Source organism: Paralichthys olivaceus, chromosome 22, assembly GCF_024713975.1.
Source record: "Paralichthys olivaceus isolate ysfri-2021 chromosome 22, ASM2471397v2, whole genome shotgun sequence".
In the NCBI taxonomy this organism is placed as follows: domain Eukaryota; kingdom Metazoa; phylum Chordata; class Actinopteri; order Pleuronectiformes; family Paralichthyidae; genus Paralichthys; species Paralichthys olivaceus.
This window is the reverse complement of record NC_091114.1, coordinates 9,168,580-9,182,307: the sequence shown is the minus strand read 5'-3', so window position 1 is coordinate 9,182,307 and position 13,728 is coordinate 9,168,580. Positions and strand designations below refer to the sequence as shown.

Below are 13,728 nucleotides of genomic sequence, written 5' to 3'. Positions count from 1 at the left end.
TAACAGCACATCCTTTCCCATCAGTCTGGACAACGAGCTTCCTGCTGTCTTTTTTAAAAAACGCACTCGTCAGTCTTTCTCTTTGAGATATGCAGAGCAGCTGACCTGTTGTTGTCTCGACTCCGGCAGAGGAACCTGAATGCATCTGTGTTGCTGTCACTCTGTGGGTAAATTGCTGAGGTTCTCTCTGTCCGGGCTGCACGGCCTGGATCTGACTGAGGCTGGTTTGGTCTGCTCCTCTCATCCAATTAGGAAATTAGTTAAAACCCTTCACTTGTGCTGGGACAAGCTGACAGTCGCACTCACACATGCACACAAAGGTGCTGGCTACAGCATCTGCCCCCATCACCCGGGCTATTTCTTAATTTAGATCTCAAGTAGGATAACCGGTCAAAACACACATACAAACACACTGAGGGGATAAATAGACCGTCTGTCTCCCCACTTCCCCCTCTGTCTGCCACATGGTGCAGACACACATCAATTGATTCGGCATCTCTCTTCCCGTCTCACTTTTTCTCTCTCTCTCTCTCTCGCTTTCATACACACAAACACACACACGAGCATGAAGACCCTCCCTTGGGGATGAAATCACACACACACACATACGCACACAAATATCGGGTGGCTTGTTGCTGGAGTGGACAGGCCTTTGTGAGATAACGGGCAAACGCAGTCTGACAGGCTCGGCTGGGCCATTATTGAATTGCAGTGAAGACTATATTACTTTAGAGTGAGATAAAAGACTACATACAAGACGGATGGGTGGGGGACATCAAACAAGGCTGTGTCCAGATTGTGCCAGGAGTAATCCGGCTGGAGGCAGCGCTGATTTCCCCCAGGCCAGGTGCCATTTCTACTTGAATAATTCTTATGAGGAATCCAACAGCAGCTCCGCCTTTGTGCCATCATTTGTATCGTCCTCCAGATTCCTTCCATCATATCCTGTTTTTCCCCCCCTCCTCATCCCGGTCTTGCCCATTCTTCCATCTTGTTTCTTGGATTGCCGTTGCACAAAACTTCAATGTTATGATTGGGATTCTTCAAAATCGTTTAACTTCACGTGGCGCGTCCTCGGCCGGGAGGGGGGGGATGTCCCCCGACTACAAATATAGAGGAGAAAGCCCTCGGGGGAAATACTTGTGATGGTGTTTGGGAGGTTTGGCCGGGAATGCAATATGGATCGCAGGAGAAGCCATCTGATGTTTAGGAAACATTTGGCACCTCGAGTCATCTGCTGAACCTGTTTGTGGTCTGAAGCGTCTTTGATGTCTAGACAAAAGCAGTGTAAACAGATGCTTTGTGTTGCACTCTGAACATCTTATGCTGCAAAAAGCCTGACAGGTATGATGATTATAACATTGTGAAGTACGGTGATCAATACTCACTTCAAAAGGGGAAATTAACAACTATAAAACAAAGCAGGAATCACCATATGAAGCCTCTTTTCCACTGTTCTGTTATGTGTTACAAGGTGATAGCGCCTTTTTGTCGCTGGCAGTGCTGAATGGCATTGGACTCGACAGTAATGCTGGCATGTCATTAATCAAATATATATGCATGGAAATCATTTAGGCGCCCAGCCATAGGTTACGCTCAGGTGGCATGGAATAAAAGAACCAGGGTGATGAGACTTTTTTCTTACCACCAAGATCCAATACGATTCCCACCGAATTAAAAAAGAAGACTGTCTCCGACATAAATCCAGAGTCCACATTAATAAAATATCAATGCTCGGTGGTATGGGAAAAATCGATGTAGCTCAGCTGGTCCTCAGAATTACAATGCAGAGTTATGGCAATTTAAGAAAGTTGTGGACATGACATGTTTGTAGGATGTCCTCTGAGGGACACAATCAGGTTGCACTGATGTTCAATGTGGTTGCTTTGTCAAGACTGCCTGTAAGTGATTGTCTGTGCCAGATGCTTATTCAGTTCATCCTTGAATGTGTTCAAGAAAGACAAAAACACATCTGAGGACTGTTTTGGTCTGTTCTTTTATTTATTACCAACATGCACCTGCATGAGACCGCACCACAGAGAGGGAAGTAAATCGTCTCAGTCATCATCCACAACTGTCGGGCAGAGCGAGAAATTTTGATTTCTTCTTTTTCTTTATTTGTACAGTGGCCCTGAGAGTTCAATGCACTGCAGCTGAAAAAGACAAAAATAAAAAACTTTTCGAGGAAGCAAGTTCTGTTCTGTGCAATTTGTTTATTAGGTAAGAATGTGGTTGTGTTGCAGATATTTGGTCAAATTGTTGGTATTTGGTCATGTTGTGAGAATTTGCTCTTGTTGTGAGGATTTGATTGTGTTGTGACTCTGCTTTTCTGTACTTCGTTGTGTTGTGAGTATTTGCTTGTGCACATTGTCAATTGGATGATATTTCCCCATTCGCATGTGTTTTTTCTATTTCCATGTTTTTTTTTAACCTGCAGTGCGTTGAGCTCTCAGGGCCGCTGTATATTGACTGTTAGGCAACCTCTGACAACTGTAGTTATGACAAGAGGAAATGAGGAAGCTCAGTAATATATTCGGACCAACATCCTGGTTAGGTGGAGATCAAGATGGAAGGTTTAGTGGACAAAACACAGAAAAAGGACTCATGAAACGTTTGGAGATGAGAAATTCTGTTATGCACATTTGCAGGTAACTTTTACAGCCATTCCCTAAACCTGTTCTCTCCCTGTACACACACCAGTGTGAGATTCAATGTGCACCATAGATTGAGGTCCACCTTTCCACATTCTGTACTGATTTGACTTCCCAGTACATTGTTTGTGTCATTGATCACAAGCCGTATGCCCTATGATCACTGTGGAAGAACAAGGTAAATAAACATTGGTTGTTCTCTGATTGAAAACTGGTTTGTGTGTTGCCTCTCCCACCAAACAATCCTTTTATTGAGCGGCTTTGGAGCAAGACAGCCCCATTGTCTTATTTATTTGCTGACGTGATTCACAACATGATAATAATAATTAACTGAGGTTATTAATTTTTAATGAGAGACCTAAATGGTGAAGCCCCAAGGGCCTATAACCTCTGGTTTTAATTAATATGTGGTGGGTGCACATTAGGCTTTCAATTAGAGTGGGGGAATGGCCAGGCAATCACTGAGCGCTTTTAATCCATATGCTCATCAAGGGTCTAAGTCATGCCTTTTTAATCAAGCACTCCAGACCTGAAAAGAGACAAAATGCATGTCTATCAGTCATTCAGTGAGTAAAGCTAGAGCGATTCTGGACTTCAAGAAAAGTGCGTCCTTTTTAATGAGCTTGGCTTAAGACAGTAACGTGGCATGAAACGGCGAGGGAATTCAGAGAGGAGGGGAAAAAAAAAAAAGAAAGTGGAATTCTTCAAGAGGAGCAGCGAGGGGCGGGAGGTGGGATTAATGAGATGCAAATTAGTCCCCATTTGTTCAAATGCTGACAGCTGAAGCGCTGCTTTGACAGGGGACACTGTCAGTCCAACAAGCCCAAATAAACACTTCCCTGTTTCACCACTCAAACAAATGGCTTTTCCCCTGCACCGAGATGTGGCACATTCTGCTGGCTTGCCGCAGGTGACTTCATGCCATTCATGAAAATGAGATTCCCCGTGCCACGAGGAGACACTTTGTATGCATGCCTGTTGGACAAGTGTGTTTGTACATCTTGTAAAACAATACCCGCGCCACCATCTCATCCCAGCAACACACACAGACACACACCTTGGCTAAATCATGAAATTGCCAAGGTGTCCCGAGCAGACGCTGCGTTTGAGTTCAATTTTCTCAGGTGCCAGTGCGGAGTCATTGCTCAAGGTGGCCCTGACGGAGAAAACCTCAATACTAATCAACAAATCTATTTTCAGGAACAGACCCAATGGATAAAATGGCAGTTAAGTGGTTTAAACACATTCAAACATGAGTAAAAAAAGGCACAGACATCAACTGTGGAATGTTCCATCATCAAGCTGCAACCCTGCATTAAAGAATATTACAGTGTTGCACAACTGGAATCACCCGGTGTTTGTCTGGACTAGTGAGAAGAAATAAAGACATTGAGACGGAGCGGTGACACGGGGGGGAAAAAGGCGACTTATAGACAAAGAGGAGGTCGATAGATACACAGACAGGTAGACGGCGAGATCGGGGGGCGTCGTGTGGCAGCTAATGCACACCAGCAATTATGGGCCATCATAATCACAGCATCCAGTGACAACATAATCATAGCACAATCAGGTGGCGAATCAGAGGCAATTTGCAGACTATCTCCACAGTTTGGAGGGGCTGGCGAAATTCCCCCGTTTGTGTGCAGCAGGCTGAGAAAGCTTAATTATCCTGATGAGGGGGTGGCAGAGAAGGGACCGGCGACCCCAACGCGCTCCGAGCGAGCGATGTGACAAATGTCGGCTGGTGCGGAGGCCTCCACACCTGGAGACACAGGTCTGCATGCTATTTGAGAATTCCTGGCGGTAACGCGGCGCGACGAGCAGGTGTCAAATCCATCCTGATTGAAATGACAAGGAAGAGCAGATGCAATGTTTGTAGATCGGAATGTGACCTGTGATTTGCCATCTTTCGAGTGTTTGTAGGTTTGTGTGTATGTACAATACAAATATGTTTATATGCATGAGCACTTAAAGAACTGTGATGATGAACTTCAAGAACATCTTTTTTTATCCTGCTGCAGAGGGTGATTATCTTGTCAAGTTCTGGCTGCAGGCCGAGATGTGAAAATACTGATAATCTCAAAGTGAGAATTTATTATGTATTCATACATATATGGGGAACGCACAATTTGAAATCTACGAGGAGACAAAAATAACTGCAGAGAAGGCTCACCAAATTTTCTGTGTTCACTGAAAAATGAAATACCTTTGGGTTATGTTATTAAACTTAGAAATGAACAACAAGGAAGCTGAATTAATCTCCACCAAGAAGGGGAGCCAGATAATTCCAGTTGAGCAAATTGAATTGGAATGTAAATGTTAAAAATGATCCACACGCTGTCCCTGGGTTCCCGCGAACACTGGCTCCGAATTCAGCCTGCGCCTCTCTCCTTTCCGTTGCTCAAATATGTGGATAACAACAAAATTAATTATACATATTAATGCTTGCTTGCCAATTCTTCATGCGCATCTTCCCCCCCCCTCCCCGAAAAATGGCTTTCTTCAAAAAGCACCCGTCCAGAATTTGAACCAACTAATCTCTGGTTGCCTGGAGAGAGAAAACAAGCGCTTTGAGGGAATAAGTTACATTCTGTTGCGGCGTTTACACGTGTGGCTGAGCACAGAACTTCAGAGCTGGCATTTCAATCAGGAGCCATCAGAGGCATCCTTGGCAGATAAGAGGAGCTGCACAAGCGCCTCCGCTCAAAACTCTAATAGTTTGTTTACGCAGGAGATGCACTCTATGGGAGCTACACTGAGGCCTTCGTCTTACTGTACAATATTCTAATCAAAGGGGAAATTTGTGTAATGTGTCGTTTTTAATGTCTTCTTTTAAATATTCAAGTCATTACATTAAACACTTAACAACCTCCGATATGAGGGATTTTTAGTCTTAGGTTCACATCACATCCCCACACAAGGGATTGTGTGATGAACCAGAGGGGTCGCTGTAGAATTGCCAGGACAGGAAATATCCAATTCTACATTCCGCTATGTAAAATTATCTTGGAGTTTTTACAATTACCTCAGTATGAAGCAGTATGAGCATGTTGCCAGCAGCTGGTCTTGATACAAAGATTGGAAATGGGGTGAAAAAGGTTTGCTCCTAAAAAAGGTAACAAAAATGCCTACCAGCACATCTAACGCTCGCTAATTGGGGCAGGCGTGGTTCAGGAGAGTAGCGGGTTGTCCGCTAATTACAAGGTGATGGTTTGATCCCTGGCTCCTCCTGTCCACATGTCGAGTGTCCTTGGGGGAAGACGCTGACTCCAAAGATGCTCCGATTGGATGGCCGGTGTGGGTGTGTGAGTGTGAATGTGTATGAGAGGAAAATTGTAAAGTGCTTTGACCATTAAGGTTAAAAAAAAGTGCTGTATAAGTGCAAGACCATTTACCATTTAATTAAGACGTTATCTCTTTTATTTTTATGTACAAAAGCCAAAAGTGTAAAAGTGTCAAGTTGTGGTTTTATGGGGGTTTATGTGCCAGACTATTTCTCGGCTGAGTGCAGCCACTTCCTCACCTGGCATCGCCGGACCCATTTGCATTTGTGAATCTTTGGGGGCTCTTGGGCGTTATCAAAACAGAGCTGACCTACAACTAGCGGAACATTCAACATAGCATGAAGTGACTTCAAAAACTTGTGTTCTAGAGAGAATACACTGTACAGACCTTGTTTCTTCTCTGCAATGCCCTCATTGGTTGCTCCCCTCAGTCAGTCTTTGTATCAAATTTGCCCCATTTTAGATAAATGGTTACGACTGGCCCATTTGGTTTCAGGACGGATGGAAGTCAGTCTAAATGGGAAGTTGGTTGCCCCCATGCTGTGAGATGGAATAAACATGAGCTCACTGATTGATCTAGTTCCCAGGTTGGTAACTTCCTGAAGTTCATGAGATTGATAGACAAGTAGTATAAAATAAAGTAACTGACTGTGAATATGCATATTTCACCCCCAAAAAACTTTACTCGTCCTTTAAGGGTCATAAAAAAACTGATTATTCATTGCAGGCTGAGCTGGAGCCAGTCCCAGCTGACATTGGGCAAGAGGTGGGTTACGCGCTGGACAGGTCGCTATCACTAACATACAGAGACAAACAACCATCTGGAGAATCTGGGGAACAGACATGAGGAGAACATGCAAACTCAAACCAGGACCCAAAACTAGGAACTGTCTTGCAGTGAGTCGACAGAGCCCTGTTGATTGTTAAATATTACAGACTATTTAAAAAGATGAAACTGGCTAATCTGTGTAAATCCGGTGGATTAACTTGTTGATGTGTCTGAGCAGAACTTAATTTGGGAATTACTCACTTTAGAAGCAGTTGCGATGACTGCAGGGAGCTGGTTCAGCACCCACATGCTCACCAAACCTACTGAATGTTTTTGCTCTGATGATTTAAGTTGTTTTTAAAAGCATTTAGAAACAGCTATATTGCTATTTTTGGCAAGGACGGACTATTTGTCTTCAATGATTAAGAGAATAAGGAAAAAGCTTCCACTCCCACTCTATAGCAACAACAGCTAAGGGAATCTGTGCATATTTTATGAAACAATAAAAAAAAAGAACTAAATAAAAGTTAGATCTTCATTGCGGTCAAGGCAGTTTGCTTTTGCTCTTCAAAACTCCTTTGTTATATCAGATATATTTCCTGGACGGCTCCCAATATCCTTAAGGCTTATTGGAGCGCTGCATCCACACAACTCACAGAGGACGGCCAAAGATAACAGGAAAAGTTGGACCTCTTCCTAAAGTGAGGCATTACCGAGGCCCGCCGTGTTGTGCACAGGGGATTCGTACCCACGGCATTACAGGTTTATATCACCTGGTGTAAAGATTCATTGGCATGATCATTGGAATCGACTTTTAAGTGACCTGCTCGCGATAAAAATGAGGCTAATTACGCTGGAATGGGAGAGTGTCACCTTTGTGAAAATATCTCATCTATTGATGCCTTGATTTTAATGACACGCGTGACCTTTTGCGAGTCACACCCTTGAGCGGGACAAATACAGAGAAGAGAAATGTCTCGGCTCGTCCCTGCGAGCTCCAGGACGCTCAGTCTTGCTGCGAGCTTGCTTCATCTCTCACAGTCGCAAAAAACCTCCCACAGCACCTCTTTTGGTTCATCACTCGATTTTCCACCTACGCACAATCTCTGAAATTTTAAATTAAGAGTTACTGGGTGTCTACTTGAATTATTTACAGCGGATCATTGTCGAGTATGATGTTGTTGACAGGGATAAATGTGTTAAGAGAATCCACTCCACCCATGCTTATTCTATGCTGCCTAATTTGTTTTTATCATCACAGGGCTGGCACCCACCAGCACATGATATAAAGCAGCTTTTTATAAGCATGAGAGGCTTTCAACATGATGTCTGCTTGTCATCATAAAAACCGACAGGAAAAAAGAGAGGGAGTCGAGGGAACCGAATGTGTGGCTGAGGGCAAAAAATTATACTTCTGCCCAAGATATTATAAACCTGAAAACTGCGACAAAAAAAAAAAAAAGTTTGCAGATTTATAGGTGTTCCTTAAAACTTCATTATTCTTAACAAGAGCAAAATCTACTAATGGTGTTAAACCAAGTGAATCTCTATCAATCAAAGTCTCTTTTTTCATCATCTAACTGACGACTAATTCTACAACAATCCCAAAGTGAATGAAACTGTGTTCAAAGTGCTGTTCCTATGTCAAAGTAAAGACCCATTACAAAACAATTCTTTACATTCTCTGGACAAACTGCAGCTTCAGACCTCCATCGTTCTCCATCATTCTGTGGTGCAACTTCCACTGGTAAAATCCAGGGACTGAAAAATTGCTCTAAAAAATTCTTCTACGTTCATAATTAGTCAATAAATGCTTTTGATTAATTAAAGAAAAATACATTCTGAGTCTAGGCTATGTACTTAAGGGATATATATATATAATGCTTGTATTCAGGTCCATTATTTTGATTTGCAGCCAAATCCAATACAACTGAAGCAAATGGAGACCACTTCTTCAAACCTAAAAAAACACAGAAAAGATATATAAAATGCCTCCATACTGCTCTTGTTGAAAATGGCGTCATTAACACCATGTTTTCAGCCTAAATGTCCATTATTTTTATTATTCTCTTCACGAGTCGCGTTCATGTTTGCGTGCACACACCACACAAGCTCTGTCCTCTACGCTCGCCTCCGCAGCTATCACAAGTTCTCGCTGATCTTGTCTCGTTACCCTTGGGCATAAGATAGCGAGTTGATAATAAGGGAATTTTCATTTTTGGGTGACCTACCCCTTTAAGTTCCTGTCTCTTCAAAGTCTGCAGAGAATTGTCGACATCAGTCTGACAAAACAGAGACAATCCTGTCTAATGCAATGCTGACTTTTTGAAATGGTACAAAGTAAACTAAGAGATTCAAAACAAAATGTGTTTTGGTTTGTTTCAGTTATCCTGAGCTGTCACACATAGAACACACACACACACAAACACACACACATTGAGTCTCAGTAAGGTGAAAAAGCAAACGTCTGTAGTCGGGGGAACTTGACTGATGGCTGTTTTGAGCTAAAACAAAAGATATCTGGGAGTTAAAGAATCCCAGAGCTCAAACCTCCACGCCTTTATATGAGCAGAATGTGTGTTAAAAAAAAAAAAAAAAGCGTGATTACGGCAGCGATACAAGTTTTCAGTTGTAAAACCAGAGGCAGATCAGTGTGTGGGTCAAACAACATTATGCAGATCACATTAGAGGTGATCTGAAAAATACAGCTTACCTTAATGTGATCCCATATATTGCTACACAGACCATTACAACAACTCAGCTGCCAGATAAATCAGCAAGCCCCGAGTCGGTGGCCACCATCATTTGAATGACACTTCCATGTTCAGGCAGAAATCACATCCACCTCGACTAAATTGACGTGGACCAGTTTTCCATATCCGAGGTGCTCTCCTTGCAGCAGTCAAGAATGTGTGCATCTGTTTGTGTGTTTGTCTTGTGTGCGACCGTGTGTGTGTGTGTGTGTGTGTGTGTGTGCGTGTGAGATCCCATTTCTGTATCGTTTCGGTGGTCTGATACGTGCGTGGGACTCAAGCCCACAGCGGAGAGTCAATCTGAGACATCTATTATGCACTTCATCAATCTTTTTGGACTCTTGACATTTCACTAGCTGAACAAATTGTCAGTTATCAAAACTCAATTTCAGAAATGACATGTCGAAATTCACTCCCCCTGCCGCCCCCCGTGCCCCTCCTCCGCTCTCGCTCTCTCTGCTCACGAGTGCCTCTTTGCATTTCCCCGACATTGCCACCACTGGTGTATTTTCTCCAACAACCGTGCACACGTACACACACTTAAACATGTGGCCATAATCACGCACATGTATGCACATACAGTCGAGAGGACAAATGAAGTTCAGTCCTCACCCCCCTCACTCCATCCCACCTCTACCTATCGCTTAAATAGCTTAGCGATGGTAGTTTCGTATGCAAAGAGTTAATGGCTGCTGGAGTTAATCGCTCCTGGGCTACTGGCGTTCCTGTTAGCAGATAAGGCTGTTTATAAATTGATTTGGTTATGCTTCATTGATAGTAAAAAGGAGCCCAGCTTTATTTACCGAACAACACACGCACACGCACACGCACACACACACACACAGCTTGCCTTATTTAGATGCCTGTACAGTGCCTGTATAAGTATAGGTATAAGGTTAAAAGAGCTGAGAAAAAAAAGAAAGCAAGAAAGAAAGAGAGAAAGTGAAGAAAGACAGAAAGCAAGTGAGAACGAAAGCAAGTGAGAAAGAAAGAAAGCGAGAAAGACAAAAAATAAAGAGTGCAAACGAGAAAGAAAGGCAAGAAAGAAAGAAAGAAAGAGCAAGAAAATGAGCACGAAATGAATAAAGAAGGAGCAAGAAAGAAATTAAGAAAGAGCAAGAAAACGAGCAAGAAAGAAAGAAAGAGCAAGTAAGAAAGAAAGAAAGAGAGGCAAGAAAGAACGAGAGCAAGACAAAAAGAAAAAGAGCAAGGAAGAAATAAAGAGCGCAATAAAGAAAGCAAAGAAAGAGCAAGAAAGAAAGAGAGCAAAGAAAGAGAGCAAGAAAGAAAGAAAAAGAGCGAGTGCAGTGACAGGGTCAACCTTGAGGAAAGGATGTCGGGAGAAAATCATTAGAGGAAAGTAAAGGTGAAAGCAGGCGACACTGAAGGGGGCCTAATCCTCGTTCACTCCCGATAATGAAAGTCATCAGTCACATTCTTATGCATACTAATGACATGTGCGAGTGCGGCGACACACGCCAAAAAATACACATACATGCAGCCTTGTGATGTAAAACAGCGCAAGGACTTCTGTATCTCGTTCAAACAGAAAAAAACTTGCAGCGTGATTCCTCCCCTCACGTGACGCTCCTGTTTGTTTTTCCACAGATTAACATTTCAGAAACTGCTAATCTCACAGACTAATCTGAAACCTGTGTCACCTGCTTCGTTCGGTGATGTCACCCCAGCGTGTGATAAGCAATGGCTTTTTTTTTTTTTTCTGTCCACGTTGTGAACACAACAAATACAGTATTATTGGCTCTGACAAGCATCCAGCTGGATTTGAATTTAAGTCTCATACATTCCTCTTACAAGTAAAGACAGGAAAAAAAGTTTATATACTGTACTCACCGAACTGCTGTGGCCAATAACCCTCATCCATTACATTCAAGTGCTGCACTGGACCAGGATCCTGAAATTCAACCACAGTTCATTTAATTATTTAAACCAGTGTTTGTAGGACTGTGTCACATCAATATGTCTTCCATGAAAAAAGGGCTGCTCCTGGATGGAGTCTGTGAAACATACGCTCAGTTACTGTGAGGCAGTGATTTACAAACCAAAAACTCCATCGCGATTTACGTTTTATAATCTTTTCTGAAAATTCTACCAGGTAGATCACAAGGAAGACTGTTTTTTTGAAAACAATCTGGGCCTTTAACAATACACGTGCCAAGTGACAGCCAGACAGAGATTTCTGGAATCAGTGCGTATAATCCCAGACAGATGTTTGTATTTCTCTTTCCCTCTGGTGCTCCAATGTATTGCAGTGCTGTGGAAATAATTACCCTACCACAACACGTACCGTTGACCCTGTGTTAACTTCCCTGTCCCCTCCTGTCTCCTCCCTGACCAGTTGTCAATGAGAAGCATCTGGTCCTTTAAATGCTCGTGTCTCAAGATAAGAAGGATTTTTACACTGTCTTGTGTTTGTATTTGTGTAATTAAATATCATGGTTGTGCTTGTTTTAAAGGTTTTCTGTAGTTTAATCCAGTCAGAGGTGGTCAGTCCCCCTATAGGACCGCTTCTCCTAAATAACTGCATTACCCCACTATCATATACTTCACAGGTAACATGGACACATTCCATTTGACTATCTCAACTGATCACGAATAATAAACATTAATACAAAATACAAACCACAATAAATCACAGTAAATATCCTAATACACATAAAGTGGTTCAGGCTGTCTTAAATATAATTATTAGAGGTGTCACTGTCTAGTTTTAAAAACTGTAAATTGCAATCATTAAATCACAAGTATATTATCTTTATGCTGGATTCACCCTGAATGCCATGTAAAGAATTAAAAATCAATATTAGACATTTTCATTTCAAATAGAGTTGGACAATATAAGAGAAAGACTGTAGGAAAGTTGTGACTTTTCTTTCTTTCAGGCATTTACTGAGATAATTATAGCAGCTGCATGTGAGGTGAACTCTATTTAGTGCTTTTCAATCTTCCTTCAAGCAGCCAGTGTGAAATTTAATTTAGTGTTGCGTCTGTCCACGTAACCTTGACAAGTTTTTTTGGAATCGTTTGATTAGTCCCCTCTACTTAAAATTGCTCGACTGATTTAATGACATTCGTGTTCCTTCATTAATAAACTTTCATACTTTCAGTGCTGTATGTGTGATCATGTGTACGTGGAGGTAGGATGCATCTATGCAGGGTAATTGCAGCGGAAGATTGTCGCACTTTGCATCAGAGACGCAGCAGAAGTTTTATCTACTGAATGAATTTTAAAACCACACTAGGTACAATACAGTCGGCCAATAGCACTGCACCCCAACCTAACAGCACTGTAAGGACACAGGGGATTGTATTTTAGATTCAATCAAGTGTTGTGCAGCAAAGTATATTTAATTTCCCTTTGCTGTTTTTCTGCAAATTTATGTTTCCTCTGAAAATATCCTGACCTTTCCTTGACACTCACAATAGAAGCGCTCCCTTTTTTACACTAAAAACCGGCTGCACAGGAGGTACAGTAGCTTACAAGAGGAGCAGCTCTGCTCGGGGGACACTACCGGCTCGAGATTTATGATGATCAGGAAGCTCATCAGAGAAAACGAGGAGGGGAGGAGAGAGAGAGAGAGAGAAAAAAAAAGAAAGACAGAGGAAAACATTCACGAGAGGAAAAGTTCCAATAATCATAAACATCCGACTCGTATTCCCACAACGCCTAGTCCTGTGCGGAGCTCATTAGCATTCAGCGGACCCACCAGATTACTTGGGGCACTCTGTAATTTGCAATAAAAAATAAAGATGACGCCAAAACAAAAACAAATCTGAGCCGATACAAATTAGGAGTCGCGCGCTTGGTTAGTCTGTCAAAGAAGTAAATTTCCTCACGCCGCGTGAAAAAAAAAAACCTCAGGTCACCAGGCCCGAGTACAGATGGGAGAATTAATGAGCTGGCTGTGTGACTTTGCTCCCCTCGTATTTTTTTTCCTCCGTTTTGCCTGGACATTGTATCAATCTGCATTTAATTTAATGTTGATTTGGTGCTGGAAAGTATTGCATGAAAGTGATTGGATTTATTTTGATTATGAAAAGGGAAGATATTTCCTCCTGGGAAAGGTGTATAACCTAAATACTTTTTTTTTTTGGGAAAGAACAGCATATAGCCTCTTTTCTCTCATCTTGCATAGTGAAGACATAATTTCACATTTCACACATTCCATCAAGAGACTTCTTTTACTGCAAAGCTTTTATATTCATCACATCTCCACAGTCGGCCTCAGCTGGTTTATCAGCCGCACCAGTGA

At 42.2% G+C, this 13,728-nt stretch overlaps 1 long non-coding RNA gene across 1 annotated transcript in view; it reads right to left on the bottom strand.

Annotated features, from left to right (window-relative positions):
• Positions 1-1,996: 1,996 nt before the first annotated feature.
• LOC109644083 (uncharacterized) overlaps positions 1,997-13,728 on the bottom strand; it is a 51,819-nt gene continuing 40,087 nt past the window's right edge. The window contains exons 3-4 of the long non-coding RNA XR_011239926.1: positions 11,309-11,369; positions 1,997-4,489 (exon numbers count right to left, since the gene is read on the bottom strand). This is a non-coding gene — a long non-coding RNA (uncharacterized lncRNA). The remainder of the gene's footprint in view (positions 4,490-11,308; positions 11,370-13,728) is intronic.